This window comes from Syzygium oleosum, unplaced genomic scaffold, assembly GCF_021117445.2.
Source record: "Syzygium oleosum isolate NSW1041296 unplaced genomic scaffold, Sole_v2.1 Sole_v2.31, whole genome shotgun sequence".
Classification (NCBI taxonomy): Eukaryota; Viridiplantae; Streptophyta; class Magnoliopsida; order Myrtales; family Myrtaceae; genus Syzygium; species Syzygium oleosum.
Genome location: NW_026607515.1, coordinates 357710 through 367008, shown reverse-complemented (window position 1 = coordinate 367008; position 9299 = coordinate 357710). Strand labels below are relative to the sequence as shown.

Here is a 9299-nt window from a genome sequence, read left to right as displayed (position 1 = left end):
TGACATAGAGTTTATATTTTCTCATTTTCTTAATTAGTTCCTTAATTGGTCACTTGACTAATAATAATTCAAGAGACACTCTTTCGACAGCTTCCTTGAAAAATGGTATTCATGTATCGTTAATAGGTGTTGACACCTGAATTTTTATAAACCAATCGAATATGCCTCTTTTAAAGAATTAATAAATAAATAAAAAACAAATAAGGATCAATGAAAGATCCATCCATGGAGGAGTCCGGCCACATTCATTCCATTTGGGCTTAACGCAATCTAGCCCATCAAGCAAGGATATTACAAAATCCTCGGATTTCATATCCTATCATGTCCGGTCCTATTTTAGGCCAGCGAATGTAGCCCCGAAATTCCACAAATACAGCACCCAAATTGGCGAAGTTCCAATTCCGTTGAGCCCATATCAAGCACGGTAGCCCAGACAACGACGAGGATCCACCATCTCCAACTCAATCTCTCTCTCTCTTCCATCGCTCTGAGTTGCTCCGCCATCTTGATTCAACTTCCAGATACGACACTCTCGAAGTGTCGTATCTGGAGTTTGCTTCTTGATGGAGTCATCTTCTTCTTCTTCTCGGCAAGCACAACCTCCATAGACGAAGCTCTCCAGCTCAATAGTAGTAGGAATTTGATCATCCCACGACTCCCGCTCGTCGCACCACCCAAAAACCAACGGGATCTTCACCAACGAAGCCGAAATTTACTCATCCTGACATATGTTTGATTACGGAATCGGCACCGTGCGCGGCTTCAAAGGCTTCTTCGCGCTACCGTCTCCCTTTCTCCTGCAACATTCAGAGGATGACGTCTCGGGCGTCCTCGTTCCAGCCCGCTGATAACCCTATTCTCCTTCCCCTCTGGTGCGCCTGATGTTGCGCGACCTGGTATTGCGACTCTGTCCCAGAGGATTCGGCCTTCTGGGGTTGGCGAATCTTCAAAAACTCGATCATCCTTACCATATCTGCACGCAAAGCTCCATCGACAACGTGCGGTTCCACATCGCGCCGAATGGGTACCTCGCGATTGTCCCGACCCCATCAAACCTTCGGGTGGAAGCTATTATAGTGGCAAATGAAGCGGCGCGCACGTTCAAAACAGGTGCAGCTCTATTTATTGATCGAATCAGGGTACGCCTACGTACTGCGAGTAATAGGAATCTATATGCCTCCTTCAGCGGAATACATCGGTTTTGGTTCTCCCTGGCATGAGGTATAAGGAAGCTTCCTTAGCTATTGATCCAATGTGGCCAAATGGATGATGCACGGTGACTGTTCGATGATATGCCTCAGTGGAATAGCTTCACTCGGAACACACATAGACTGAAGGACCGGAGTGTGAGGAGTAACTCAATTAGTGGAGCCAATTCATGTGCTTGTAACGCCAAGACTAAACGGCCGTGTCCTCAGGATCCCACGTGTTAAAGCAACAGGACCATCTTGATGATCAAGCCATCGGGAAGCTGAAAATACTTGACGGTATTAAATCTAGATTATACATCACTTAAGCCTCGTCTAATTGATAGCCACAGCTGTGCCTCCACCAACTAAATGGTCCGGCATGCATATATCCTCAGATTGGTTTTACCACTGAAGATTGTAAGATCACTGGAGATCACTACATATTGTCGGAGTGTCAAGTGTTTTCAGTTTTGGACATTCGTCCATGCACATTGCCGGCTGTCGCCTCAAAGGACATGTTCATCGTCAACAAAACCGAGGATCAATTATCCTCAAGAAATCTGCAAAGGCGTGGCATTTACTCATAATAGGTGCCCATTGGCAACTTCATTCTCTCTCCTATGTGACTTGACACAGATTAGGTTTGGGATGGCGAATTGCAAGACACCTTAAGATGAAGTAGCCATACTGCTTTGATGGTGGAATATGACCATGGCAAGGTAAGAATTCCCGTATCTGCGAGATCGCAGCAGTCATTGAGTTATGCAAACTCATCATGTTCAGGTCTAGACATTGATACTCTTAGTGCGTGGCCTCATTCAACTGTGTTTATTATCCTATGTTTGGTAATCCTGCATTGAATTTCCACTTTCTATAAATAAATGTCATTGGAGAAGAAATAAGAACAAACTATTCCGATGCATGCTGACATGGATTCATGGTACTGCGTCGAAACTGTTGTGCTATGTAGTGACATGAAAAAAATAATAATTTTGAATAGTTTGAATTTTCTACGAGAGCGAATCGGAGGAAAAAGGAAAAATTTTCTTCACCCACCTCATTTTTCCTCTTTCCTCCCTCTCCCAAACAAAGCATTAAAATAGTACCAAAAGATCATGCCCCGCTCATCTGTAAAAGTCCCAAATTAACCGGATAACTTTCTTGATATTTCCAGATTGATGGGGGTGTGAATCCTTTTATGCCCATTTAGTGAGTCCTTATGCTAGCCTATTTATATGGATTCTCATGGTATTTCACTCTGTGATAGTTATATTTCTGCAGATTATTATATCGTGAATGTCCAAAAAATATAAGAAATCATTACAGACAAGAACAAATCGTTGGACTTATGGAACAAGAAACGGAATTATTGTTATATATGAAAGAACAGATGAGTGGACTTATATTACATGGTTTCATTCTACTGCGTCAAAATTGATATACTATGCCGTGACATGAAGGAGAAGAAGTTTTGAGGCAAGCTATTTCTCATTTTTTGATATTGTTCCTAGAAACTATACATCAATTTTCCCATGGTCGTGACTCGTGTGGCGAAGAAAGAAGATGGAGAAGAAGAAGGGAGGAGGAAAAAAACGAAGAAGAAAATAAGAGGAAAGGGGGGAGAGAGAGAGAGATGGATTTGTTTGTTGACTTGACGGGATGTGGAACCAACAATCACGGGAAGACTGGAAGAAATTTTTGAAATTTCAATGGGTGTAAATTTCCAGGATGAACCAACAATCACGGGAAGAGAGTGGAAGAAACTTTTGAAATTTCAATGGGTGTAAATTTCCAGGATGCCCTGGATATGACTCCCCTAATAATGAAACTTCAGTTTGGGTCCACCTCTCTAATTTCTTTTTTTTGTTTTGTTATCAATACCTCTTTAATTTCTTGACTTGCATGCATTTGTTAAACTTGGGCTTTTCTATCAGACGAGGCGACCCCAAGTCTCCAATCAAACGAGGTTCATCCCATCTTTTTTCAATTGTCTTATATCGTGCCTCTCCTCCACACACACCAGGCAATTTTTACCAATTGCTGTTTGCCCAAAGACAATCAGAAACATGATTAATGCTCTCAGCTCCATGAATGTCTATGAAGTGCTGCTACTTCTTGTCCTACTGCAAGTGATGACTAACGATGCCGGGTCGAGTATTCCGTGGTGCGTCGCTTCATCCTGTGGTGACATTCGCAATATAAGTCACCCGTTTCGATTGAAAAGTGACCCGAAGGGATGCGGTGATCCAAAGAAAGAGTTGGTTTGTGAAGATAATCGCACTGTTCTATATTTTCATGATGGATGATTCTATGTGCAGTCTATCAATTATTCCAACTACTGCTTCCTCGGTTTGGCCATTAGATAATTACGGTGGGGAGATTACTATTACACTTTTTACATTTTACTTAATCTAATTGTACGGAGAGCATAATTTTAATTTTTTTAACTCTAAATACCTGAAATTTTCATCACATACAAACATTGAAATGTAATATCACATATACTTATTTCATAATTTTTCTTAAATAATTCAGGTAGTACTTTAACTTTTGACGGAATGGTAAAAGCAAACGCGCTGACTTCTCAATTTTTTGTAAGGTTCTAATTAAAAATCAAGTTTTTTTTTTAAATCTCTTTAAGGCGTTTCGTTAAGAGACATAAGTTGGGGAAAATTGTCCAAAAAGTCTTAATCTATTGTACTTTTGTCAATTCAGTTATAAATCTTTTCATATTTTGCCAATGTAGTCCATCTGATCATTTTTGGCCGGAAATCGTTGACATGGAAGTAAGCTGTCCAACGTAGTATGGCACGACCAATTTTGGTTAAACTCGTGAAATTGTTTTTGAATGACTTATCAAAGGATCCCATGTGTTAAAGCAACTGGACCAACTTGATGAACCAGCCATTGAGAAGTTGAACATAATTAACAATATTAAATCTCCGATTAGACATCGCTTAAATCTCGTCTAATTGACAGCTACAGCGGCTCCACTAACTAAATGGTCCAGCGTGCATTGTTCCTCGGATTGGTTTTACCACTGAAGATTGTAAAATCACTAGAGATCACTACATATTATCGGAGTGTCAAGTGTTTACAATTTTGGACATTTGTCCATGCACATTGCCGGTTATCACCGCACAGGACATATTCATCGTCAACAAAATCGATGATCCATTATCCTCAAGAGATCTGCAAAGACATGGCAACTTCATTCTTTCTCCTATGTGACTTGACACAGGTTAGGCTTTGGAATGACGAATTGCAGGACACCATAGGATGAGCTAGCCACACTGCTTTGATGGTGGAATACAACCATGGCAAGGTAAGAATTCCTATATCTGCAAGGTTGCAGCGATCATTGAGTTATGCAAACTCCTCACATTCAGGTTTGAACATTGATATTCTTAGTGTGTGGCCACGTTCTACTGCGTTTCTTAAGTATTATCCTATGTTTGGTAATCCTGCATTGAATTTCCACATTCTATAAATAAATGTCATTGGAGAAGAAATAAGAACAAACTATTCCAATGCATTCGGACATGGTTTCATGGTATTGCGTCAAAACTTATGTACTATGTAGCGAGATGAAGAAAAACTAATTTTGAAAAGTTTGAATTTTCTGCGAGATTGAATTGGAGGAAAAAGGAAAAATTTTCTTCACCCACCTACTTTTTCCTCTTTCCTCCCTCTCCCAAACAAAGAATTAAAATAGTATCTAAAGATCATGCCTCGCTCCTGTGTAAAAGTGCCAAATTAACCATATAACTTTCTTGATATTTCCAGATAACAGTTGGGGTGTGAATCCTTTTATGCCCATTTAGCGAGTCCTTATGCTGGCCAATTTTCTACTCTTATTGTATATGAATTCTTATTGTATTTTACTATGTGATAGTTATATATCTGCATATTTTTGTATCATGAATGTCAAAAATATATAAGAAATCATTGCATATAAGAACAAATTGTTGGACTTATGTAACAAGCAACGAAATTATTGTTCCATTTGAAAGAACAGTTCAGTGGACAAATATAAAATGGATTCATGGTACCGCGTCAAAACTGATGTACTATGTCGTGACACGGAAGAAAAAGTAGTTTTGGGCCAAAATAGTTTTTATTTTTGATATTGTTCCTTAAAACTATACATCAATTTTCCTATGATCGTGACTCGGGGCAAAGAAAGAAGATGGAGAAGAAGAAGGGAGGAAGAAAAAAAACGAAAGAAGAAAATAAGAGGGAAAATAGCGTATCATAAGAAGGGAGTGACGGGGAGAGAGGGAGAGAGATGGATTTGTTTGTTGACGGGATGTGGAGCCAACAATCACGTGAACAGAGTGGAAGAAACTTTTGAATATTCAAAAGGTGTAAATTTCGTAGACTGTAGGTCATTAAAGGGGGTCTCATTTAGGGTTGGACACGACTCCACCAATAATGGAACTTCAGTTTGGGTCCACCTCTTTAATTTCTTGACTTGCATGCATTTGTTCCATTGACTGACTTGGGCTTTTCTATAAGTTCAGGCCACTCCAAGTCTCCAGTCAAACAAGGTTCATCCAATCTTTTTTGCATCTTCTTATATGGTGCCTGCCTCCACACACACCAAGCAATCCTTTACCAGTTTCTCTTTCCCTAAAGACAAACAGAGACATGTTTAATGCTCTGAGCTCCGCGAATGTCTATCCAGTGTTGCTACTCATTCTTGTTCTACTGCAAGCGATGACTAGCGATACTAGGTCGAGTAATTCTCGATGCATTGCTTCATCCTGTGGTGACATTCGCAATATAAGTCACCCATTTCGACTGAAGAGTGACCCGATGGGATGCGGTAATCCGAAGTCCGAGCTGGTTTGTGAAGATAATCGTACTATTATGTACGTCTTTGATGGCCGATTCTACGTCCAGTCCATCAATTATTCCACTTACAAAATTAGATTGGTCGACGATGGACTGCAAAAGGGTAATTGCTCATCTCTCCCCCGTCATTCATCGGCGAGGCATAGCTTCTCCTTCTTTGTAGACATCTCATACGGTGTGTACATCTCATACGTTGTGGACATCAGCGATATATTTGTCATTGTAAACTGCTCAAAGCCGGTTCATTCTCCATCTTACATCTCTACCCGTCCATGCATTGAGGAGTCATACTCATCCAGCGTGTCATCAACTTGGAACTTGTATGCTTTGGTTAATCCAAATGCTTCGGATGTGAGGGATTTTTGCACCATTAGCAGTTGGGCGTGGGTATCACGTGTTTCGGAGCCTGATAAGCAGATTACTATTAGCTCCTACAACTACGAGCTAATCCATAACAGCATGACCGAAGGATTTGATCTCGACTTTCGTGGTTGGTATAGTCCATGGAAGAAAACTGTTTTTTGCTACCTTGATTTCTATATCAACTTCCACTTCCGCAACGACTTTTTTCAGAAGCACTACGTGAGCGGCGGCCAGGTTTGCGGATCCAAGTACTACTTGGGCGGTAAGCATCGGTTGGCAATGAAATTTTACCCCAATATTGCAGAATTCCGTGCACTTGTTTTTTTTTTTTTTGGGTCGAAGATTCTGTACACTTGTTTTTTTTATGGTCGAAGATTCTGTACACTTGTTCACTTGCTACTTTCTCTTCAAAACTGGAAAGTGAAACAAATATCTCATATCCAAGATAATTATGACGAAATATAATTGATAGTATACGTCAACGTTGTGTATTTGAAAGGTTTCGGGAGCAAAAAAAATTAATTAAATCAAGAGACACTTGTTAGTATTCCTTAAATAATTGTATTCATGTATGGACGGAGGAACAAAATTATTAATTAACTAAAAGTGAAAATCACTGTGCCTAGATTATAATTCCTTTCCACAAAAGGGCTAGATTTCCCACTGTAAAAAAAGAAAAGAAAAAGAAAAAGGATTCTTGTGCGAGCAATCACTTGACTAGTTTTTGTTGGCATAGAATTTACATTTCCTTAATTTCTTAATTAGTTCTTTAATTAGTCACTTAACTAATAATCCAGGAGACGCTCCTTAACATTCCTTAAAAGTTTTAGTCATGTATCGGTGGTAGGAGGAACAAAATTAATAATTTATTAAGAAAATCACTATTTCTCAAGATTTGTTGACCACTAACAAAGCGAAAAGGAGTTTCTTGTAACGCCTACCATCTATGTACGAAGCTTATTCTTTGCATTTATTTGTAGATGCATGCATGCCACTACTCATATTCTTTTGGACAAAATTCAACTTATACAAAGTAGCAGGCTACTACTCTGTTTCCTCGTGAGTTTTGTTTTGCAAACTTCTTTTCCTTCAATTCCTTTTCACACCATTCATTACTTCCACAGGTGTCCAAGATGATATTGCAATTTGGACTGCTGGAGATTTTATAATACTATTGGGTAAGCCGCAATGATTTGCTCTTACAATAATTATGAAGATAATTCTAACCTATCAAAATTTTCTTCAGTGCTTTTCTGTGTAGCGAAATTCGTAATCGGGACACCGTTTGTTGCGATATTTCTAGTCTACAAGTACCGAAGAAGACACTTAGCAATGGACAGGAATATTGAAGAATTCTTGCAAACTCATAACAACTTTTTGCCCATAAGGTACTCTTACTCTAATATTAAAAAGATCACCAGAAACTTTAAGCACAAACTGGGTGAAGGGGGGTATGGTTCCGTGTACAAAGGAATGCTCAGAAGTGGCAATGAAGTGGCCATTAAGATTTTGAAGGCCAAGATTTTATTAGTGAAGTGGCTACTATTGGAAGAATTCACCATGTTAATATAGTGCAACTCATCGGTTTTTGCTTTGAAGGCTCGAAACAAGCTCTCGTGTATGATCTCATGTCAAATGGATCCTTGGACAAGCACATTTTTGCGGAGGAAGGTGATAAGTTTCTTGATTATAAGAAAATATATGAGATTTCTCTTGGGGTGGCGAGGGGGATTGAATACTTACATCGGGGGTGTGACATGCAAATACTACACTTTGATATCAAGCCTCATAACATCCTTTTAGACAAGAATTTCACTCCGAAAGTTTCTGATTTTGGACTCGCGAAACTTTATCCCACGGATCATAGCATAGTTTCATTGACTGCTGCAAGAGGAACCTTGGGATATATGGCGCCCGAGTTGTTCTATAAAAACATCGGTGGCATATCTTATAAGGCAGATGTCTATAGCTTCGGGATGTTGCTAATGGAAATGGCAGGTAGAAGGAAGAATACAAATGCAAATGCAGAACACTCGAGCCAAATTTATTTTCCGTTGTGGATATACGACCAAGTCAGTGAAGGTGCAAGTGTTGAAACGGAAGAAGATGTAGAAGAGGAAAGGAAGGTGATAAAAAAGATGATAGTAGTTGCACTTTGGTGTATACAATTAATCCCTGACCATCGGCCTCCAATGAACAAAGTCTTAGAAATGCTTGAAGGAGATTTTGGTAATATTCAAATGCCTCCAAAACCGCATATTTACCCACCAAACGAGCCAGTTGACGATGACAAAGTCGACACGGAATTAGAAACATTCTCGACTTCATCAAGTGCTCCCATAATTTCTGCTAGTTTTCCGTTTGGAGATAGCAATGATGTTTAGAGGATCATGCACAGTTTGATTGTAAAAGCTTTGTTCCCCACAGTACTGTGTTATGTTGGGCGGGAGTTTAGCTAGTTCAGCTTGACAGTGATTACATTTTGTTTTCTTCTAGCTCTTAGGCTACTGTTGTGTTATTGTGGTTCCTATATAGTTTCACTCTCTTGCATCCTCCTTCGAATGGACATAAGAGAGCAAGGACAAAAATCGGTGGGGCAAAGGGACGGACATTGAGAATTTTCTTCCCTTATTATGTGATTTAGGTTCATGCCAATCAAAAAGCTAATTATAACTTGCCATCTTGCTTCTTAACGTGCTACTACCGGCATATGGTTTCTTTGTATTAAGAGTTGCTAATTTCAAATTATGAAATCAATTGCAGAGAAAACGTCCGTTTCACAAAGTAGACACCATCTATCTACGCGAGAAACAACTTTTATCAAAATGGGAAAAAATAAGGTCTTAGATGAAACAATTCCATGAAGTTCACATTTGAAAGAACTCATAT

At 39.4% G+C, this 9299-nt stretch overlaps 1 long non-coding RNA gene and 1 pseudogene across 1 annotated transcript; both read left to right on the top strand.

Moving 5' to 3' along the window:
• Window positions 1–976: 976 nt before the first annotated feature.
• LOC130135346 (uncharacterized) lies at window positions 977–1679 on the top strand. Its single transcript, XR_008814765.1, has 2 exons — window positions 977–1487; window positions 1586–1679. It is a non-coding gene; the product is annotated as an uncharacterized LOC130135346 (long non-coding RNA).
• Window positions 1680–5694: 4015 nt separating this feature from the next.
• On the top strand, window positions 5695–9049 carry LOC115666480 (rust resistance kinase Lr10-like; annotated as a pseudogene).
• Window positions 9050–9299: the final 250 nt, after the last annotated feature.